Here is a 22,509-nt window from a genome sequence, read left to right on the forward strand (position 1 = left end):
ACATATGTTCGCCTCTCACACTCGGGTCCTTACACCCGCTTCAGACTGTGCGGCGTCATCTGATCCCTTATCGCATGCCACGGCCATGAAGCCGCACAGTCCGAAGAAGGCGGAAGGAGAGGAGGGACAGGCGAACTGATGCACTGATCCTGCCCATCAATCACACCCTCGCAGTCCCAAGAAATAAGACACCGAGGGGCGTTGTGTGGGTCAGGGCGGCCGCAGAGGCGCAGGCAGCCAAACAATGATGCCAGAAGACGGGCAGCGCTACCAAGGGGGTTGCAGCGTGTCATTACAAAGGAAAGTCACACCACCGGGACGGTTAAATGGTCACACAGAGGACACATTTCAGACGTGTTTTCAGTTCCACATGTGCGAGGAGAATACGTTTCTGAGCCACCTTGCACACATGCAGCATTACCGCTGTACAAGGTGGCTGGATAACGTAAAAACGCCTGGGGGAGGGGGGACAGGTTCCCTTCAATTTCAGTTCTTGTGTCTGCGTGGCTTTTGCAGGACACGTTGCCGGCTGCACAGCAGGGGAACAGCTGGCGGTGCTGGACCCCACTGACACATTGGCGAGGTGTTTTTCTCTGTGCAGCTAGCACATCTGGGCCCCAACTGGCGGTGTGTTAGAGCCCAGGGACAGCAGGAGGAGGAGCAGGAGGAGGAGGAGCAGGGGGAGGGGAGTGTAGGCCGAAGCCTGCACTGGCGGCAGCTTTGGGTGTGTTGTGTCTGCGTGGCTTTTGCAGGACACGTTGCCGGCTACACAGCAGGGGAACAGCTGGCGGTGCTGGACCCCACTGACACATTGGCGAGGTGTTTGGCTCTGTGCAGCCAGCACTTCCGGACAGCAACTAGCGTTGTTGGAGCCCGGGCTCTGCAGGTGCAGCAGAGTGTAGGCCGAAGCCTAATTGAACCGATTTCAAAAGTCACCTTTAACCCCCCCTCAGGGGTTACAAAGTAGAAGAGCCACAGCTTATGCAGCAGCAGTGCTGCGCAAGTCAAAGGTTGCTCTTGTAATTTTTCTCCTTGCACACGCTGAATGGAACACGAATAACATTCAGCCCTTTATACAGTCAAACTGTGTAATGGAGGCGAGAGTTCCCTTTGTAATGAGACGCAGCACAGGTGTCAAGAATCCCACCTTGGTGCTGGGTGCAGCCTCCCGAGCGTTGTTATTTGCTGTACAGGAGTCTGCGCTGTCGTGTTATCCCCTGGCCTAGCGCCGTTAGCGCTGCCCATCTTCTGGCATCATGTAATGTCGGCCGGTGCGGTTCGCGATGACCATGAATCCCAGCCCCGCAGTGTCTTAACATTGTTAAAACACTGCGGGGCTGGGATTCAGGGCCTGGCGCAGCACATATGTTGGCCTCTCACACTCGGGTCCTTACACCCGCTTCAGACTGTGCGGCGTCATCTGATCCCTTATCGCATGCCACGGCCATGAAGCCGCACAGTCCGAAGAAGGCGGAAGGAGAGGAGGGACAGGCGAACTGATGCACTGATCCTGCCCATCAATCACACCCTCGCAGTCCCAAGAAATAAGACACCGAGGGGCGTTGTGTGGGTCAGGGCGGCCGCAGAGGCGCAGGCAGCCAAACAATGATGCCAGAAGACGGGCAGCGCTACCAAGGGGGTTGCAGCGTGTCATTACAAAGGAAAGTCACACCACCGGGACGGTTAAATGGTCACACAGAGGACACATTTCAGACATGTTTTCAGTTCCACATGTGCGAGGAGAATACGTTTCTGAGCCACCTTGCACACATGCAGCATTACCGCTGTACAAGGTGGCTGGATAACGTAAAAACGCCTGGGGGAGGGGGGACAGGTTCCCTTCAATTTCAGTTCTTGTGTCTGCGTGGCTTTTGCAGGACACGTTGCCGGCTGCACAGCAGGGGAACAGCTGGCGGTGCTGGACCCCACTGACACATTGGCGAGGTGTTTTTCTCTGTGCAGCTAGCACATCTGGGCCCCAACTGGCGGTGTGTTAGAGCCCAGGGACAGCAGGAGGAGGAGCAGGAGGAGGAGGAGCAGGGGGAGGGGAGTGTAGGCCGAAGCCTGCACTGGCGGCAGCTTTGGGTGTGTTGTGTCTGCGTGGCTTTTGCAGGACACGTTGCCGGCTACACAGCAGGGGAACAGCTGGCGGTGCTGGACCCCACTGACACATTGGCGAGGTGTTTGGCTCTGTGCAGCCAGCACTTCCGGACAGCAACTAGCGTTGTTGGAGCCCGGGCTCTGCAGGTGGAGCAGAGTGTAGGCCGAAGCCTAATTGAACCGATTTCAAAAGTCACCTTTAACCCCCCCTCAGGGGTTACAAAGTAGAAGAGCCACAGCTTATGCAGCAGCAGTGCTGCGCAAGTCAAAGGTTGCTCTTGTAATTTTTCTCCTTGCACACGCTGAATGGAACACGTATAACATTCAGCCCTTTATACAGTCAAACTGTGTAATGGAGGCGAGAGTTCCCTTTGTAATGAGACGCAGCACAGGTGTCAAGAATCCCACCTTGGTGCTGGGTGCAGCCTCCCGAGCGTTGTTATTTGCTGTACAGGAGTCTGCGCTGTCGTGTTATCCCCTGGCCTAGCGCCGTTAGCGCTGCCCATCTTCTGGCATCATGTAATGTCGGCCGGTGCGGTTCGCGATGCCCATGAATCCCAGCCCCGCAGTGTCTTAACATTGTTAAAACACTGCGGGGCTGGGATTCAGGGCCTGGCGCAGCACATATGTTGGCCTCTCACACTCGGGTCCTTACACCCGCTTCAGACTGTGCGGCGTCATCTGATCCCTTATCGCATGCCACGGCCATGAAGCCGCACAGTCCGAAGAAGGCGGAAGGAGAGGAGGGACAGGCGAACTGATGCACTGATCCTGCCCATCAATCACACCCTCGCAGTCCCAAGAAATAAGACACCGAGGGGCGTTGTGTGGGTCAGGGCGGCCGCAGAGGCGCAGGCAGCCAAACAATGATGCCAGAAGACGGGCAGCGCTACCAAGGGGGTTGCAGCGTGTCATTACAAAGGAAAGTCACACCACCGGGACGGTTAAATGGTCACACAGAGGACACATTTCAGACGTGTTTTCAGTTCCACATGTGCGAGGAGAATACGTTTCTGAGCCACCTTGCACACATGCAGCATTACCGCTGTACAAGGTGGCTGGATAACGTAAAAACGCCTGGGGGAGGGGGGACAGGTTCCCTTCAATTTCAGTTCTTGTGTCTGCGTGGCTTTTGCAGGACACGTTGCCGGCTGCACAGCAGGGGAACAGCTGGCGGTGCTGGACCCCACTGACACATTGGCGAGGTGTTTTTCTCTGTGCAGCTAGCACATCTGGGCCCCAACTGGCGGTGTGTTAGAGCCCAGGGACAGCAGGAGGAGGAGCAGGAGGAGGAGGAGCAGGGGGAGGGGAGTGTAGGCCGAAGCCTGCACTGGCGGCAGCTTTGGGTGTGTTGTGTCTGCGTGGCTTTTGCAGGACACGTTGCCGGCTACACAGCAGGGGAACAGCTGGCGGTGCTGGACCCCACTGACACATTGGCGAGGTGTTTGGCTCTGTGCAGCCAGCACTTCCGGACAGCAACTAGCGTTGTTGGAGCCCGGGCTCTGCAGGTGGAGCAGAGTGTAGGCCGAAGCCTAATTGAACCGATTTCAAAAGTCACCTTTAACCCCCCCTCAGGGGTTACAAAGTAGAAGAGCCACAGCTTATGCAGCAGCAGTGCTGCGCAAGTCAAAGGTTGCTCTTGTAATTTTTCTCCTTGCACACGCTGAATGGAACACGTATAACATTCAGCCCTTTATACAGTCAAACTGTGTAATGGAGGCGAGAGTTCCCTTTGTAATGAGACGCAGCACAGGTGTCAAGAATCCCACCTTGGTGCTGGGTGCAGCCTCCCGAGCGTTGTTATTTGCTGTACAGGAGTCTGCGCTGTCGTGTTATCCCCTGGCCTAGCGCCGTTAGCGCTGCCCATCTTCTGGCATCATGTAATGTCGGCCGGTGCGGTTCGCGATGCCCATGAATCCCAGCCCCGCAGTGTCTTAACATTGTTAAAACACTGCGGGGCTGGGATTCAGGGCCTGGCGCAGCACATATGTTGGCCTCTCACACTCGGGTCCTTACACCCGCTTCAGACTGTGCGGCGTCATCTGATCCCTTATCGCATGCCACGGCCATGAAGCCGCACAGTCCGAAGAAGGCGGAAGGAGAGGAGGGACAGGCGAACTGATGCACTGATCCTGCCCATCAATCACACCCTCGCAGTCCCAAGAAATAAGACACCGAGGGGCGTTGTGTGGGTCAGGGCGGCCGCAGAGGCGCAGGCAGCCAAACAATGATGCCAGAAGACGGGCAGCGCTACCAAGGGGGTTGCAGCGTGTCATTACAAAGGAAAGTCACACCACCGGGACGGTTAAATGGTCACACAGAGGACACATTTCAGACGTGTTTTCAGTTCCACATGTGCGAGGAGAATACGTTTCTGAGCCACCTTGCACACATGCAGCATTACCGCTGTACAAGGTGGCTGGATAACGTAAAAACGCCTGGGGGAGGGGGGACAGGTTCCCTTCAATTTCAGTTCTTGTGTCTGCGTGGCTTTTGCAGGACACGTTGCCGGCTGCACAGCAGGGGAACAGCTGGCGGTGCTGGACCCCACTGACACATTGGCGAGGTGTTTTTCTCTGTGCAGCTAGCACATCTGGGCCCCAACTGGCGGTGTGTTAGAGCCCAGGGACAGCAGGAGGAGGAGCAGGAGGAGGAGGAGCAGGGGGAGGGGAGTGTAGGCCGAAGCCTGCACTGGCGGCAGCTTTGGGTGTGTTGTGTCTGCGTGGCTTTTGCAGGACACGTTGCCGGCTACACAGCAGGGGAACAGCTGGCGGTGCTGGACCCCACTGACACATTGGCGAGGTGTTTGGCTCTGTGCAGCCAGCACTTCCGGACAGCAACTAGCGTTGTTGGAGCCCGGGCTCTGCAGGTGGAGCAGAGTGTAGGCCGAAGCCTAATTGAACCGATTTCAAAAGTCACCTTTAACCCCCCCTCAGGGGTTACAAAGTAGAAGAGCCACAGCTTATGCAGCAGCAGTGCTGCGCAAGTCAAAGGTTGCTCTTGTAATTTTTCTCCTTGCACACGCTGAATGGAACACGTATAACATTCAGCCCTTTATACAGTCAAACTGTGTAATGGAGGCGAGAGTTCCCTTTGTAATGAGACGCAGCACAGGTGTCAAGAATCCCACCTTGGTGCTGGGTGCAGCCTCCCGAGCGTTGTTATTTGCTGTACAGGAGTCTGCGCTGTCGTGTTATCCCCTGGCCTAGCGCCGTTAGCGCTGCCCATCTTCTGGCATCATGTAATGTCGGCCGGTGCGGTTCGCGATGCCCATGAATCCCAGCCCCGCAGTGTCTTAACATTGTTAAAACACTGCGGGGCTGGGATTCAGGGCCTGGCGCAGCACATATGTTGGCCTCTCACACTCGGGTCCTTACACCCGCTTCAGACTGTGCGGCGTCATCTGATCCCTTATCGCATGCCACGGCCATGAAGCCGCACAGTCCGAAGAAGGCGGAAGGAGAGGAGGGACAGGCGAACTGATGCACTGATCCTGCCCATCAATCACACCCTCGCAGTCCCAAGAAATAAGACACCGAGGGGCGTTGTGTGGGTCAGGGCGGCCGCAGAGGCGCAGGCAGCCAAACAATGATGCCAGAAGACGGGCAGCGCTACCAAGGGGGTTGCAGCGTGTCATTACAAAGGAAAGTCACACCACCGGGACGGTTAAATGGTCACACAGAGGACACATTTCAGACGTGTTTTCAGTTCCACATGTGCGAGGAGAATACGTTTCTGAGCCACCTTGCACACATGCAGCATTACCGCTGTACAAGGTGGCTGGATAACGTAAAAACGCCTGGGGGAGGGGGGACAGGTTCCCTTCAATTTCAGTTCTTGTGTCTGCGTGGCTTTTGCAGGACACGTTGCCGGCTGCACAGCAGGGGAACAGCTGGCGGTGCTGGACCCCACTGACACATTGGCTGGTGTTTTTCTCTGTGCAGCTAGCACATCTGGGCCCCAACTGGCGGTGTGTTAGAGCCCAGGGACAGCAGGAGGAGGAGCAGGAGGAGGAGGAGCAGGGGGAGGGGAGTGTAGGCCGAAGCCTGCACTGGCGGCAGCTTTGGGTCTGTTGTGCCTGCGTGGCTGTTGCAGGACACGTTGCCGGCTGCACAGCAGGGGAACAGCTGGCGGTGCTGAACCCCACTGACACATTGGCTGGTGTTTTTCTCTGTGCAGCTAGCAGTACCGGGCCCCAACTGGCGGTGTTGGAGCCCAGGGCTCTGCAGGGGGAGCAGAGTGTAGGCCGAAGCCTAATCGAACCAGTTTCAAAGGTAACCTTTAACCCCCCCTCAGGGGTTACAAAGTAGAAGAGCCACAGCTTATGCAGCAGTAGTGGTGCACAAGTCAAAGGTTGCTCTTTTAATTTGGCTCCTTGCACACGCTGAATGGAACACGTATAACATTTAGCCCTTTATACAGTCAAACTGTTGGAGGCGCGAGTTCCCTTTGTAATGAGACGCAGCACAGATGTCAAGAATCCCACCTTGGTGCTGGGTGCAGCCTCCTGAGCGTTGTTATTTGCTGTACAGGAGTCTGCGCTGTCGTGTTATCCCCTGGCCTAGCGCTGTTAGCGCTGCCCATCTTCTGACCTCATTTAATGTTGGCTGGTGCGGTTCGCGATGCCCATGAATCACAGCCCCGCAGTGTATTGACATAGTTAAAACACTGCGGGGCTGGGATTCATGGCCTGGCGCAGTACATATGTTCGCCTCTCGCTTGGGTTCTTACACCTGCTTCAGACTATGTGGCGTCAGCTGATCCCTTATCGCATGCCACGGCCATGAAGCCGCACAGTCTGAAGAAGGCGGAAGGAGAGGAGGGACAGGCGAACTGATGCACTGCTCATGCCCATCAAACACACCCTCGCAGTCCCAAGAAATAAGACACCGAGGGGCGTTGTGTGGGTCAGGGCGGCCGCAGAGGCGCAGGCAGCCAAACAATGATGCCAGAAGACGGGCAGCGCTACCAAGGGGGTTGCAGCGTGTCATTACAAAGGAAAGTCACACCACCGGGACGGTTAAATGGTCACACAGAGGACACATTTTAGACGTGTTTTCCGTTCCACATGTGCGAGGAGAATACGTTTATGAGCCACCTTGCACACATGCAGCATTACCGCTGTACAAGGTGGCCTTAAAAACGTACAAACGCCTGGGGGAGGGGGGACAGGTTCCCTTCAATTTCAGTTCTTGTGTCTGCGTGGCTTTTGCAGGACACGATGCCGGCTGCACAGCAGGGGAACAGCTGGCGGTGCTGAACCCCACTGACACATTGGCTGGTGTTTTTCTCTGTGCAGCTAGCAGTACCGGGCCCCAACTGGCGGTGTTGGAGCCCGGGGTCAGCAGGAGGAGGAGATGGAGCAGAGTGTAGGCCGAAGCCTGCACTGGCGGCAGCTTTGGGTCTGTTGTGCCTGCGTGGCTGTTGCAGGACACGTTGCCGGCTGCACAGCAGGGGAACAGCTGGCGGTGCTGAACCCCACTGACACATTGGCTGGTGTTTTTCTCTGTGCAGCTAGCAGTACCGGGCCCCAACTGGCGGTGTTGGAGCCCGGGCTCTGCAGGGGGAGCAGAGTGTAGGCCGAAGCCTGCACTGGAGCAAGTTGAAAGGAAACCTTTAACCCCCCCCCCAGGCGTTTGTAGCTGGAAGAGCCATCGTGTACAGCACTAATGCTGGAAAAGGTGAACTTAGCTCTTTTAATTATGGTCCTTGCAGATGCTGAACCTAACACTTATGAAATGTGTCCCCTCACAGCGTTCAACCGTCCGGTAGGTGGAACTTTCCTTTGTCATGTGACGCAGCACAGCCGTCATTTTTACCCCCTTGTCGCCGTGCGCCGCCTCCTCAGCGTTGTTTGAATCTGTCCCGGAGCCTGCGCTGTTAGGTTACCCCTTGGCCATGCACACATTTTGCGCTGCCCGTCTTCTGACATCATTTGCTGTCAGGCTGGCTGCGCCTGTGCGGGTGCGCTGTCCGAGATTCAGCCTCGCGGTGTCGTCTAATGTAATCCCACCGCGGGCCTGGGATCCGTGTCCATGCGCAGTGCATATCCTCGCCTCTCACACCCCTCCCAACGGCTTCTTAAGACTGTGCGGTGTCACGGCCGTGGCATGCTATTAGGGATCAGCTGACACCGAACAGTCTGAAGAAGCCGTAGGGAGGGGAGTGAGAGGCGAGGATATGCACTGCGCATGGACACGGATCCCAGGCCCGCGGTGGGATTACATTAGACGACACCGCGAGGCTGAATCTCGGACAGCGCACCCGCACAGGCGCAGCCAGCCTGACAGCAAATGATGTCAGAAGACGGGCAGCGCAAAATGTGTGCATGGCCAAGGGGTAACCTAACAGCGCAGGCTCCTTGACAGATTCAAACAACGCTGAGGAGGCGGCGCACGGCGACAAGGGGGTAAAAATGACGGCTGTGCTGCGTCACATGACAAAGGAAAGTTCCACCTACCGGACGGTTGAACGCTGTGAGGGGACACATTTCATAAGTGTTAGGTTCAGCATCTGCAAGGAGCACCACGAAAAGAGGCACTTTTTCCCTTTGCATCATTACTGCTGCACAAGGTGGCTCCTTCAGTAACAAACGCCTGGGGGGGGGGGGACAGGTTCCCTTAAATTTAACTTGTTGTGCCTGCGTGGCGGTCGCAGTACACGTTGCCGTATACACAGCAGGGGAACAGCTGGCGGTGCTGAACCCCACTAACACATTGGCGAGGTGTTTGGCTCTGTGCGTACAGCACTTCTGGGCGGCAACTGGCGGTGTTGGAGCCCAGGGACAGGTGGAGGAGGAGGAGGTTGGAGGAGGTTGGAGGAGGTAGGAGGGATTGCCACACACACAGCAGGGGAACAGCTGACGTTACTGAACCCCAATAACAGAGGAGGGACTGTTGACTGTGCGTACAGCACTTCTGGACGGCAACTGGCGGTGTTGGAGCCCAGGGACAGGTGGAGGAGGAGGAGGTTGGAGGAGGTTGGAGGAGGTAGGAGGGATTGCCACACACACAGCAGGGGAACAGCTGACGTTACTGAACCCCAATAACAGAGGAGCGACTGTTGACTGTGCGTACAGCACTTCTGGACGGCAACTAGCGGTGTTGGAGCCCAGGGGCAGGTGGAAAAGCAGAGGAACACAATGTAGGCCGAAGCCTGAGAAAGTCGAAAGGGAACCTTTAACCCCCCCCCCCAAGGCGTTTGTAGCTGAAAGAGCCAGCTTGTGCAGCACAAAAGATGCAAAAGGAAAAGGTGGCTCTTTTCATCATGCTCCTTGCAAACACAGAACTAAACACTTATAAAATGTGTCCCCTGAAGCCGTGAAACCGTCCCGGAGGTGGGACTTTCCTTCGTAATATGACGCAGCACAGCCGTCATTCCTACCCCCCCGCCGCCGTGCCCCGGCTCCTCAGCGTTGTTTGATTCCGTCCCGGAGCCTGCGCTGTTATGTTATCCCGTGGCCAGGCACACTTAGCGCTGCCCATCTTCTGACATCATTTGGTGTCAGGCTGGCTGCGCCTGTGCGGCCGCGCTGGCCGAGAGCCCGCCTCGCAGTGTCTTCTGATGTAATCCCACTGGGGGCCTGGGATCCATGGCCATGCGCAGTGCATATCCTCGCCTCTCACTCCCCTCCCTACGGCTTCTTTTCCAGACTGTGCGGTGTCACGGCCGTGGCATGCTATTAGGGACCAGCTGACACCGAACAGTCTGAAGAAGCCATAGGGAGATGAGTGAGAGGTGGAGGTTCAGATATGCACTGCGCATGTCCATAGATCCCAGGCCCCCAGTGGGATTAAATCAGAAGACACTGCGAGGCGGGCTCTCGGCCAGCGTGGCCGCACAGGCGCAGCCAGCCTGACACCAAATGATGCCAGAAGACGGGCAGCGCTAAGTGTGCCTGGCCACGGGATAACATAACAGCGCAGGCTCCGGGACGGAATCAAACAACGCTGAGGAGCCGGGGCGCGGCGCCGGGGGGGTAGGAATGACGGCTGTGCTGCGTCATATTACGAAGGAAAGTCCCACCTCCGGGACGGTTTTACGGTATCAGTGGACACATTTTATAAGTGTTAAGTTTTGCGTGTGCAAGGAGCAAAACCAAAATAGCTACCTTTTTCCTTGTGCAGCATTACTGCTGCACAAGGTGGCTCTTTCAGTAACAAACGCCTTGGGGGGGGGGGGACAGATTCCCTTACATTTCAGTTGTTGTGTCAGCGTGGCGGTCGCATGACACATTGCCGGCTACACAGCTGGGGATCAGCTGACGTTACTGAAACCCAATAACACTGGGTCGTATGTTTTCACTGTGCAGACGGCACGTCTGAGCCTCAACTGGCGGTGTTGGAGCCCAGGAATTTAAGTTCAGGTGGTAGAAAGATGAACACAACAGGAGACCTGGATAACGTATACAGTGACCTAATTTTTTAATCAGGAGGAGGAGTGGCAAATTCCTGCGAGATCCAGGCCTTGTTCATTTTCAGGAAAGTAAGCCGGTCAACGTTATCGGAGGATAGTCGCATGCGACGGTCAGTTAGTACACCACCTGCAGCACTAAAGACACGTTCCGATAATACACTGGCCGCAGGGCAAGACAGCACCTCCAATGCATACTGGCTTAGCTCTGGCCATGTATCCAGCTTTGAGACCCAAAACTTGAAAGGGGAAGAGCCGTCTGGGAGTACAGCAAGAGGGCAAGACATGTAGTCTGTCACCATCTGACGGAACCGTTGCCTCCTGCTGACTGGAGCCGTCTGTGATGGTGTAGACTTTTGTGGGGGGCACACAAAACTGTGCCACAGTTGGGCCATACTGGTCTTGCCTTGGGCAGAGGCACTGCTTCTGCTCCCTCTTTGTGCAGAGCCTCCACCACTGCCTGGACGCACTGAGCTGCTTTGGAATGCAGTAGCAGCACTTCTCTCAGTTGGAATGGAGAAGATGATGGAACTGACCAGTGTGTCTTGGTACTCCCGCATTTTTCGCTCCCGGTTCAACGGTGTGATGAGGCTTTCTACGTTGTCCCGGTAGCGAGGATCGAGGAGGGTGAACACCCAATAATCAGACATGTTGAGAATGTGGTCGATGCGGCGGTCGTTTCTCAGGCACTGCAGCATGTAATCCACCATGTGCTGCAGACTGCCAACTGCCCAAGAAACGCTGTCCCCAGCTGGAGGCGTGATCTCTGCCCGCTCGTCATCACCCCACCCTCGCTGTACACACTGAGTACTGGACAATTGTGTAACTCCCTCCTCTGGACGGATGTCTTCCTCCTCCATTGACTCCTCCTCATCCTCCTCACAAACTGTCCCCTGCCTACGCGTTTGTGAGGAACCACGTGGCGCTGACTGTCCAGAAGATGATGGAAGTGGTGAATCCTCATCCTCCACCTCTTCCACAACATCATCCCTTAACGCTTGCAGTGATTTTTCAAGCAGGCAGATAAGGGGGACAGTCATGCTGACTAGTGCATCATCTGCACTCGCCATCCGCGTGGAATAATCAAAGGGACGCAAAACCTGGCAGACATCCTTCATAGTGGCCCACTCTGTGGTTGTGAAGTCTGTACGGCGCTGACTGCGACTTTTTTGCGCCTGATACAGCTGGTACTCCATTACAGCTTGCTGCTGCTCACACAACCGCTCCAACATATGTAACGTGGAATTCCACCTGGTAGGTAGGTCACATATGATGCGATGTTCCGGCAGGCGGTGTCGGCGCTGCAGAGCCGCAATGCGCGCTTTTGCCGTGCTAGAACGCCGCAAGTGAGCACACTCTAGGCGGACCTTGTGCAGCAGTGCATCAAGATCCGGATAGTCCCTCAAAAAACTCTGCACGACCAAATTGAGCACATGTGCCAGACATGGGATGTGAGTGAGGTTGCCGAGGCCCAGGGCTGCCACCAGATTTCGGCCATTATCACACACTACCATGCCTGGCTGGAGATTCGCTGGCTCAAACCACACATCGCTCTCCTGCTTGATGGCATTCCAGAGCTCCTGCGCTGTGTGGCTACGATTCCCCAAAAAAATTAATTTCAAGACGGCCTGTTGACGTTTGGCCACGGCTGTGCTCATGTCGGTCGTAACAGGTACACGTTCATCACGGGTCCATGTGGAGGTGGACTGTGACGGCTCCTGCAGCGATGATTCTGAGGAACTGGTGTAAGAGGAGGAGTCAATGCGTACAGAATGGATTCCTGCAATCCTTGGAGTGGGCAGGACACGTCCTGCGCCACTCGCACGGTCTGTACCCGGCTCAACTACATTAACCCAATGGGCAGTGAGGGAAAGGTATCGCCCCTGTCCATGTTGACTGGTCCACGCATCGGTGGTGAGGTGGACCTTGCTACTGACGGCGTTCAGTAGCGCGTGTTTTATGTGTCCCTCAACATGCTTGTGCAGGGCAGGGATGGCTTGCCTGCTGAAGTAAAAGCGGCTGGGCACACTGTACTGTGGGACTGCCAATGACATCAAGTCACGGAAGCTGTCAGTCTCCACCAGCCTGAATGACAGCATTTCCAGTGACAGAAGTTTGGCAATGCCTGCAGTCAGAGCCTGTGCTCGTGGGTGGTTTGACGAGAAAGGCCGCCTTTTCTCCCATGCCTGTACTACCGATGGCTGTAGACTGGGCTGGGAGTGTGTGGTTGACTGGGAAAGTGGTGCTGCGGGTGGAATGACAGCGGGTCTCTGGACAACAGGGCCAGAGGTTCTTCCACGGCGATCCTGGGAGGAAGCCGAACCAGCTGCGTGTGAGCTAGAGGAAGAGGCAACACGAGCTGAAGAGGTGGTAGCTGCCGCTGTTGGTTGGCCTAGCTCTTCAGTGTGTTTGTCTAACTCCGCCGGGTGCCTGTTGCGCACATGTTTCCACATGTTGGAGGTATTGAGGTTGGTGACTTTTTGACCTCTTTTGATTTTTTGATGACACACCTTGCATCTGACATAGCAAATGTCATCTGCAACTGTGTCAAAAAAGGACCAGGCACTGCAAGTCTTGGGAGCCCCCCTTTTGACTTTTGGAAGAGACATGCTCCTTACGGGTGCCAAAGCGGAGGCTGCAGGATCCGCAGTCTTCCCCCTCCCTCTCCCTCTTTGGGCCGTACGGGGAATCTCTTCCTCAGAGCTGCTCCCACCACCTTCCTGTCCCTGACGCCAAGATGGGTCAAGGACCTCATCATCTACACTACCCTCTGCCCCCAACTGCTCCTCCTGGGTAGTCTCAGCAGCAGAGCACGCACCAGTAAGTGGCACCTGAGTGTCATCATCAGCTGATGCGGCCTGCGAGGTGGTGACCGGAGCCACTGGCCCACCCGCCTCTTCAGAGGAAGACAGAAAAAGCGGTTGGGCATCACTGCACCCTGCCTCTTCTTCCATTTCTCCAATGCTGCTTGGCTGGCCCCCTGTTTCCAAGCCAAGAGATGATTCAGAGAACAGAAGTAGAGACTGCTCCTGTCCTGGGATCTCTGTCTGCCTGGGCAATTTTGCAGGTGGTGAAGAGACAGATGGCTGCTCTCCAGTGCTCTGTGTCTGAGAGGATGTGGCACTAATGGAAGTTGATGCATTAGCTGCCATCCATCCCACAACGGCTTCAATTTGGTCTTGACGCAGCAGCGGTGTACGGCGCTCGGCGACAAAGCTGCGCATGAACGACTGTTCCCTTGTGAAAGTGGGTGCTGATGACTCACCGGTGCCCGCAGCAGGCACAGAATCCCCACGTCCCCTCCCTGCTCCGCGCCCACGCCCACGCCCACGTGCCTTACTCACTGCCTTCTTCATCTTGGTTGACTGATAAAGATAAGCAGAAAAGTACTAACGGCTTTGTGTGCTTATTCCTGAGCAACTCCTCCTAACAGGTATAAGACACACTAATTTTCTAAAGTGTGGACTAGACTTGAATATGAGCTAATGTGGCCTACACAAATGTAAAGTGGTGTAACTGGTGTGTTTGGTGAACTTTATTATTTATTTATTTTTTTGGGGCTGAACTGACAACGGATAGAGCTGCAGTCACACGGAGACCGTGCAGACAGCCGTAAACGGCGCTGCAAGGCCCAAAAACCCTCCTCTACTTTATCCTATGTAGTGTTTTTCCACAAATTAGCTGGAGACGGGTGGAAAGACACTAATAGGATTTTTTTAAATTAATTAGCAGCAGACTACACTACTTGAAAACAAAATGAAAATTGATTTGGCGGTATGACGCAGTGAACAACCCTGAGCTGGAGACAACCAAGCTACGGCTGCTCACAGACTACAGGGCGAGCTGCAGTCACACGGAGACCGTGCAGACAGCCGTAAACGGCGCTGCAAGGCCCAAAAACCCTCCTCTACTTTATCCTATGTAGTGTTTTTCCACAAATTAGCTGGAGACGGGTGGAAAGACACTAATAGGATTTTTTTAAATTAATTAGCAGCAGACTACACTACTTGAAAACAAAATGAAAATTGATTTGGCGGTATGACGCAGTGAACAACCCTGAGCTGGAGACAACCAAGCTACGGCTGCTCACAGACTACAGGGCGAGCTGCAGTCACACGGAGACCGTGCAGACAGCCGTAAATGGCGCTGCAAGGCCCAAAAACCCTCCTCTACTTTATCCTATGTAGTGTTTTTCCACAAATTAGCTGGAGACGGGTGGAAAGACACTAATAGGATTTTTTTAAATTAATTAGCAGCAGACTACACTACTTGAAAACAAAATGAAAATTGATTTGGCGGTATGACGCAGTGAACAACCCTGAGCTGGAGACAACCAAGCTACGGCTGCTCACAGACTACAGGGCGAGCTGCAGTCACACGGAGACCGTGCAGACAGCCGTAAACGGCGCTGCAAGGCCCAAAAACCCTCCTCTACTTTATCCTATGTAGTGTTTTTCCACAAATTAGCTGGAGACGGGTGGAAAGACACTAATAGGAATTTTTGGAAAAAATGTGCAGCAGCCTGCACTACTTCAAAAAAAAAAAAAAAAAAGGACAGTATGAGGCAATGAACCACCCTCCCTGAACTGAATACAACCAGCTATGGATGGCCTATGTGGCTGCACTCAGACTAGAGAGTGGGCTGCACTCACACACACACACAGAGAGACCTTGCAGATCGCTGTGAAAACAGCGCTACAAGGCAAAAGGAAGGTGATTAGTAGGTGAACACAGCGGTTGCTAAATTAGCCTTTGGAAAGCACAAAGAAGCAAATCGCTATCTCTAAACTGTCCCTCAGTCAGCAAACAGCGTCCTGTCACTAACTGAATTCACAGCAGAGTGATCGCAAAATGGCGCCAGCGACTTTTAAACTGCATCATGACATCATTTAAGCAGCCAATCACAGCCTTGCCAGTAGTTTCATGCCCTCCATGCTAAACAGGATGTGCCCACACTTGGAATCTTTCTCATTGGCTGAATTTCTGAATTTTGAATCATGGAACTTCCGATTCCGGTATCCGATACGCGCCAAGTATCGGAATCCCGGTATCGGAATTCCGATACCGCAAGTATCGGCCGATACCCGATACTTGCGGTATCGGAATGCTCAACACTAATGATTACCAAAGTCACCCTCTGAGGACTACTGTGGAAGTTGCCCAGATTAGAGATACGTTTGCTGGTTGTCTGATAATGGACTTGTGGAATGGCAAGACCAGGGCCGGACTGGCCATAGGGCACTTCTGGCAAATGCCAGAAGGGCCGGTGCCAGTGGTGGGCCGCTCAATCCGCCGCCCCCGCCGTCGCATTCAACTATACTGGCGTATAGACGCCGGTACAGTTGAATGCAATGATGGAGGAGAGAGCGTCTACAGACGCTCCTCTCCCATCATTCCCCGCTCTGCCTCTGACACTGCGGGTGCGCGATGATGTCATATCATCGCGCACCTGCTGTGTCCCGGGCAGACTGCAGCTGCTGAGACAGGAGCAGGAACCAGGAAGCAACGCTGGGCACGAGGAGAGGTGAGGAGAGTTTTTTTTTTTTCTGGACTGTGGGGCCATTCTCGGAGGAGGTGAGGGGAGGAAGAAAAGAGATGTGGGCTGTATATAGTTCTCTGTGGGCTGTGCTCTGTGCTGTATACTGCTGTGGGCTGTATATAGTTCTCTGTGGGCTGTGCTCTGTGCTGTATACTGCTGTGGGCTGTATATAGTTCTCTGTGGGCTGTGCTCTGTGCTGTATACTACTGTGGGCTGTATATAGTTCTCTGTGGGCTGTGCTCTGTGCTGTATACTGTGGGCTGTATATAGTTCTCTGTGGGCTGTGCTCTGTGCTGTATACTACTGTGTGCTCTGTGCTATATATAGTTCTCTGTGGGCTGTGCTCTGTGCTGTATACTACTGTGGGCTGTATATAGTTCTCTGTGGGCTGTGCTCTGTGCTGTATACTACTGTGGGCTGTGCTCTGTGCTGTATACTGCTGTGGGCTGTATATAGTTCTCTGTGGGCTGTGCTCTGTGCTGTATACTGCTGTGGGCTGTATATAGTTCTCTGTGGGCTGTGCTCTGTGCTGTATACTACTGTGGGCTGTATATAGTTCTCTGTGGGCTGTGCTCTGTGCTGTATACTGCTGTGGGCTGTATATAGTTCTCTGTGGGCTGTGCTCTGTGCTGTATACTACTGTGTGCTCTGTGCTATATATAGTTCTCTGTGGGCTGTGCTCTGTGCTGTATACTACTGTGGGCTGTATATAGTTCTCTGTGGGCTGTGCTCTGTGCTGTATACTGCTGTGGGCTGTATATAGCTCTCTGTGGGCTGTGCTCTGTGCTGTATACTACTGTGTGCTCTGTGCTATATATAGTTCTCTGTGGGCTGTGCTCTGTGCTGTATACTGCTGTGGGCTGTATATAGTTCTCTGTGGGCTGTGCTCTGTGCTGTATACTACTGTGGGCTGTATATAGTTCTCTGTGGGCTGTGCTCTGTGCTGTATACTACTGTGGGCTGTATATAGTTCTCTGTGGGCTGTGCTCTGTGCTGTATACTACTGTGGGCTGTATATAGTTCTCTGTGGGCTGTGCTCTGTGCTGTATACTGCTGTGGGCTGTATATAGCTCTCTGTGGGCTGTGCTCTGTGCTGTATACTACTGTGTGCTCTGTGCTATATATAGTTCTCTGTGGGCTGTGCTCTGTGCTGTATACTGCTGTGGGCTGTATATAGTTCTCTGTGGGCTGTGCTCTGTGCTGTATACTGCTGTGGGCTGTATATAGTTCTCTGTGGGCTGTGCTCTGTGCTGTATATAGTTCTCTGTGGGCTGTGCTCTGTGCTGTATACTACTGTGGGCTGTATATAGTTCTCTGGGCTGTGCTCTGTGCTGTATACTGCTGTGGGCTGTATATAGCTCTCTGTGGGCTGTGCTCTGTGCTGTATACTACTGTGTGCTCTGTGCTATATATAGTTCTCTGTGGGCTGTGCTCTGTGCTGTATACTGCTGTGGGCTGTATATAGTTCTCTGTGGGCTGTGCTCTGTGCTGTATACTGCTGTGGGCTGTATATAGTTCTCTGTGGGCTGTGCTCTGTGCTGTATACTACTGTGGGCTGTATATAGCTCTCTGTGGGCTGTGCTCTGTGCTGTATACTACTGTGGGCTGTATATAGTTCTCTGTGGGCTGTGCTCTGTGCTGTATACTGCTGTGGGCTGTATATAGCTCTCTGTGGGCTGTGCTCTGTGCTGTATACTACTGTGTGCTCTGTGCTATATATAGTTCTCTGTGGGCTGTGCTCTGTGCTGTATACTGCTGTGGGCTGTATATAGCTCTCTGTGGGCTGTGCTCTGTGCTGTATACTACTGTGTGCTCTGTGCTATATATAGTTCTCTGTGGGCTGTGCTCTGTGCTGTATACTGCTGTGGGCTGTATATAGTTCTCTGTGGGCTGTGCTCTGTGTGTATACTGCTGTGGGCTGTATATAGCTCTCTGTGGGCTGTGCTCTGTGCTGTATACTACTGTGTGCTCTGTGCTATATATAGTTCTCTGTGGGCTGTGCTCTGCTGTATACTACTGTGGGCTGTATATAGCTCTCTGTGGGCTGTGCTCTGTGCTGTATACTACTGTGGGCTGTATATAGTTATCTGTGGGCTGTGCTCTGTGCTGTATGCTACTGTGGGCTGTATATAGTTCTCTGTGGGCTGTGCTCTGTGCTGTATATAGTTCTCTGTGGGCTGTGCTCTGTGCTGTATACTACTGTGGGCTGTGCTCTGTGCTGTATGCTACTGTGGGCTGTATATAGTTCTCTGTGGGCTGTGCTCTGTGCTGTATATAGTTCTCTGTGGGCTGTGCTCTGTGCTGTATACTACTGTGGGCTGTATATAGTTATCTGTGGGCTGTGCTCTGTGCTGTATGCTACTGTGGGCTGTATATAGTTCTCTGTGGGCTGTGCTCTGTGCTGTATATAGTTCTCTGTGGGCTGTGCTCTGTGCTGTATACTACTGTGGGCTGTATATAGTTCTCTGTGGGCTGTGCTCTGTGCTGTATACTACTGTGTGCTGTATATAGTTCTCTGTGGGCTGTGCTGTATATAGTACTCTGTGGGCTGTGCTGTATATAGTACTCTGTGGGCTGTGCTGTATATAGTACTCTGTGGGCTGTGCTGTATATAGTACTCTGTGGGCTGTGCTGTTTATAGTACTCTGTGGGCTGTGCTGTATATAGTACTCTGTGGGCTGTGCTGTATATAGTACTCTCTGGGCTGTGCTGTATATAGTACTCTCTGGGCTGTGCTGTATATAGTACTCTCTGGGCTGTGCTGTATATAGTACTCTCTGGGCTGTGCTTTATATAGTACTCTGGGCTGTGCTGTATATAGTACTCTGGGCTGTGCTTTATATAGTTCTCTGTGGGCTGTGCTGTATATAGTTCTCTGTGGGCTGTGCTGTATATAGTTCTCTGTGGGCTGTGCTGTATAAATTACTTTGTGGGCTGTGCTGTATATATTACTCTGTGGGCTGTGCTGTATACTACTGTGTGGACTGTGCTGTATACTTCTACGTGGGCTGTGCTGTATACTACTGTGTGGTCTGTGCTGTATACTACTGTGTGGTCTGTGCTGAATACTGCTGTGTGGGCTGTGTTATCTACTACGCGAGCTGTGCTATAGTATGCAGGCTGTGCTGTATACTATGCGGTTTGTGCTATATAATATGCGGGCTTTGCTATATACTATGGGGAGTATATTATATTCTATGGGGGAGGCCATGTTATGTACTATGTGGCTGTGTTATATACTATTGTAGGGGTATATTATATTCTATGGGGGAGGCTGCGTTATATACTATGGGGGGCTGCATTATATTCTATGGGGGGCTACATTATATATTATGGGGAGGTGGGCTGTATTATATTCTATGGGGGTTACATACTCTGGGGTGGCTGCATTATACTCTGTGGGGTGGCTGCATTATACTCTGGGGTGGCTGCATTATACTCTGGGGTGGCTGCATTATACTCTGGGGTGGCTGCATTATACTATATGTGGGCTGCATTATACTGTATCGAGGACTATGGGGAATACGTTATACTATATGAAGAACTATGGGGTGCATTATACTATGGGAAGTGAATTGTACTACATGGATGACTGTGGCGGTGCATTATACTATATGGAGCACTATGAGGATTGTATTATGCTATATGGAGGACTATGAGGATTGTATTATGCTATATGGAGGACTATGAGGAGTGTATTATACTATGTGGAGGACTGAGCAGTGTATTTTAATATATGGAGGACTATAGGGAGTGTATTATACTATATGGAGGACTATGGAGCACATTATAATATATGGAGGACTATGGGGTGTATTTTACTAAACAAGTAAAATGCTGCATATTCGGATTGTTTTTGCTGGAACAAAAAGCCTTGTTGTCAGCAGCACATTGCCAGTGTAAACTGTAGATGTGCTGCTGAAAACATGATACTGTATGGTGATCTATTAGTGATCGTTCTGTCTCATCATTATTCCTCAGCTGGTGGAAAGAGGCCGGGAAACAAGCGTTGAACAACTTCAGTATTGTCGATCAAACTCGTTTAGCGGCCTGAACTCAGCGCACGTAAATACAACAGAAAGGCTTCTGTGTGATGTGCAATATGTTAGCATTTGGGGACCCATTTTAAACTTTGCCTAGGGCCCCACCTAAAACTGGCCCTGCCTACAAGTGTACAAAGATATTATACAGTCACCATGTGACAAGTGGGCCTGTGTAACTTCAAATGCCAGGGCTGAATGTTAGTCCCAGTCCGGCCCTGGGCAAGACCAAATGGTTTAAGCAGCTAAGTAAAATGTACCTGTGATTTTAAAATGTATCTGTAATTTTAAAGTGTACATGTTATGTGAAAATGTACGTTATGTTAAAATGTACATGTAATTTTAAAATGCACCTGTTATATTAAAATTTACCTGTTCTATTCAAATGTACCTGTTATATTAAAATGTGTCCCATTAACACTTACAAGTTCCCTCAAAAATACAATAAACACATGTATGTGTTTGCGGCGGCAGTGCAAAAATCTAAGAAAACACAAATTTTATTTACAATAACAAAAAAAGATGGTAAGGTTCGGGGTGGTGATTGAGCTTAGGGTCGGGGTGTATCAGAGGGTGAAATGGTGTGGACCTTGGGGGTGTGGAGCTGTGAGGATTGGGTGGTAGTTGAAGAAGGTGTTAGAGGTGATGGAGAAACAAACTGAAGGATTGGATCAGGAATGGGAGTGGACACATTGGGGAAGCAAGATAGGGAAACATTTGTAGGTGAGGGTGAAGGTGGTGGGTCCAATTTTGGGAGGGATTTCTGGCTCCGGATCTTCATCCTGGTCCTAAGATGATGCTTTTTGGTCCTCTTTTTTTGTTGGCACAGTGGGAGTGGTTGCCTCTGTCAAACTAATTGGCCATGGTTTTTGAGTGGGCAGGGGTGCTAGCAGAAGTGCTGGAGTGGGAATGGGTGCTGGAGTGGGCATGGGTGCTGGAGTGGTCAGGGGTGCAGGAGTGGGCAGCTGTGCTCGACTCGGCAGTGTGGTGGAACGGTGAACTGGAGGCAGTGGTGGTAGAGGTGGATAGTTCATTTATGTGGAAGTTGGAAAGATGATCGGCTGCTGGTATTATCCTCTGGCCTGTGGATGGAAGCTTTGGGACTGCTGCTGAAATGCATAGCTGTAAGCAGCCTGGCAGGACTGCATGATGTCCAGCTGGAGTTCAGGAGTAAGGTTTTCCGACACACTCTGCTCAAAGGCTGAAAAAAAATGTTGTGCCGGTTTCTGAAGGTTGGCTTCCAGGTGGTCAAGGCGTTTGTTGACATCCTGTAAAAGTGTGTTAACATGGGTGAACCCACTCTTCAGTCTATCACCAAGCACCTTAATCCCATTCTGGAAGACAGAGTTTCACTGCATGAACTTGGGCATGCCTATCCTCTCCCAGGCCCTCTGCCGCTGAAGACCCAGCAGAGGAAGAGGGCTGGGAGAGGGGAAAACCAGATGGACTGGCTGCCTGTTCCCCAGCCTGTGAAGACTGCCAGGTTGCTCCATCGCTGGTGTCTGTTCGGTGGCTGGTCATTGAGGGTCCGCTTCAACAGAGCATGACCCAGGTTGTGTTGTGCTGCTCCAGGTACTGTGTGGAAAAGAAAATCAAACATTTTAAAAACAACATTAAAAAAAATATATATACTCACGTTCGCGTAGCAAGCACAGGCCTCAGGAAAGCAAGGATCTTGTGGTATTTGTATTTTCTTAACCTTGGTGCAGCACCACTTTTAGCCTGATTCTCCTCTCTCATGTCCTTGTTGAAGCGGTCCTTCATCGAACACCCCCGGATTTTGATTCTCGTTACTGTGAAGGGAAAAAAAAGGAAAAAATTAATTTGAAAAAAAATACATTAACATTTTCACAGCCGCCTCAGACCACATTGCAATACTTACCGAAATTATTTCTGGCTCGTGGCGTGGCACGGTCCCAATCAGCCAACAGCGATGTTGCACTTCTTCCCAGAGTCGTCGAATGACCACATTGTCGGAGTGCTGACGGTCACAGGTGTCCCACAATGGTACTCGCTCTTGGACAAGGTTGATGAGTTTCTCATTGTCAATGTCTTGAGTGGATTCTTCCCACTGTGGATCCTATTGGCCAAATAGAACAACAATAAATTTTAAGTAAAACTTAAAACAAATTCTATTACAACTCTGCTGAAAAGACTACTTACACCCCATCTTTCCTCCTGAGACACATGGGCCCGACGACCCTAGGAAGCTTCATTTTCACTTGACTGCTTCAGCTTGTCCCCACTGGAAGGTACCTGTAAAGAGAATACATGATTTACCACATGCATAGTATTGTGAGTCAATACATACCAATCAGTAATCAAATGTGATTACATAGTCAGCATCATGTCCACCTTCGGAAGCTTCAGTGGAGGACATCTTGTAATAGCTGGCAGCAGTCAAGTGAAACACTAGAG

Source organism: Ranitomeya variabilis, chromosome 6 (assembly GCF_051348905.1).
Source record: "Ranitomeya variabilis isolate aRanVar5 chromosome 6, aRanVar5.hap1, whole genome shotgun sequence".
NCBI classification, from domain to species: Eukaryota; Metazoa; Chordata; class Amphibia; order Anura; family Dendrobatidae; genus Ranitomeya; species Ranitomeya variabilis.